Source organism: Etheostoma cragini, chromosome 24 (genome assembly GCF_013103735.1).
Source record: "Etheostoma cragini isolate CJK2018 chromosome 24, CSU_Ecrag_1.0, whole genome shotgun sequence".
In the NCBI taxonomy this organism is placed as follows: Eukaryota; Metazoa; Chordata; class Actinopteri; order Perciformes; family Percidae; genus Etheostoma; species Etheostoma cragini.
In genome coordinates, this window is record NC_048430.1 from 13,313,723 (window position 1) to 13,315,162 (window position 1,440).

At 41.1% G+C, this 1,440-nt stretch overlaps 1 protein-coding gene across 1 annotated transcript in view; it reads left to right on the forward strand.

The window, feature by feature from the left end:
• Nucleotides 1–1,440, forward strand: part of mxra5a (matrix-remodelling associated 5a) — a 16,782-nt gene that overhangs the window by 1,605 nt on the left and 13,737 nt on the right. The gene's annotated exons all lie outside the window — the stretch shown is intronic.

Genomic DNA, 1,440 nt, shown 5'->3' on the forward strand with positions numbered 1-1,440 from the left:
CCCCCCCCCCCCCCACCCCCCGGAAAATGGCACCCTGTGTATAACACTATTATATTAAAGCTATTTTTGATATTTTATTTTGGTCAGGCTACACCGAGTGCAGATGAATGTTTAACTTTATTTAAGTAGTTATTAATTATTTCACATTTTTAACAACTTCTTTCAAGATCTTTCCAAAAAGTTTTAAAAGCTTTTTTGATGATTGTTTACCATTTTTGGCGCTTTATAACGCTATCTCCAGATATTTTGGATTTCTTTTAAAAACGCCTTTCACCGACATTTTTGACACTTTTTGTGTTACATTTTTATATTTTTTGTGTCTTTTTATATTCAGATACCGACCATTAGAAACAATACACTGACACATTAGAACCCAGAGGCACTTAAAGATTCTTACTAAATGTATCCTCTGACATTTTTGACGATTTTAAACACCTATCTGACTTTTTTACGAAGTCCCCCCCCCCCCCCCCCCCCCCCCCCCCCCCCCCCCCCCCCCCCCCCATAGCCGCCACTGTGGCTCCTCCTGTTGCGTCCCCTTCACTCATCCCTGCCTGCAGACTGCACTCAGCGCACCGGCCTTCCGGAGTCAGGAGCCACTTCTCCCGGGGACTTTACGTCTAGATCTGTGCTGTGTGTCGCTTCCGTCCAGATTCCCAGATTCCAACATTCCCAGATTCCCACAGCTTGCAGAACCCAGTTTGTTCGTTGCCTCTCAGAAGTGTCCGGGTTTTTAGCCCAACTGCGGTTCCTGGACTTCATCCACGTTAAAATGGAATATGAGGAGTTTCCCAGGGAGAGCCTATCGCGATTTTGAGGTAAGTCCTTTCATGTTTCTTTACAGAGATTTGAGCTGAAGTTATGGAATATTAGGGAGCACTTCTGGCTAAAACTCTCGTGCGTATTTCACCATTGGATCCATTTACGCGCTGATGCACGCTGCAGGGAGTTCGGTTTTACCTCTGAGGGACTGCTGTCCCCTGAGACGGACTCATTCCACTTTTATTTCCCAGAGCACATGATGAAGTTCTTTTTCTAAGCGAGCAAATGAAGTTTAATAGTGAAATATTCTACTTCGAATACCAGGATTCTATATTTCTTTTGGATTCACGTATTTAAAATTAAAATGGAAAATTTCTTGATTTGCAAATTTTAAAGGTGGATTTAATGGTCCCAGAGTCAGTTCCCAGAATCCAAGTTAGAGCTCACTGATTTTTATCTGTTTAACTATTTATACTTACTGTGATTTAAAATGTAGCGAAGTACAAAACTTAAAACTAAACCTGCTTAAAGTAAAAGAACAGGTTTTAGAAAACTACTTTAAAAAGTGAAAATCCAATAAAAAATACTAGATTCCAGTAATGTAAGTAAATGTAGTGATCTGAGACCAGCCAGACCTGTAAGTAAATGTAGTGATCTGAGACCAGCCAGACCTGTAAG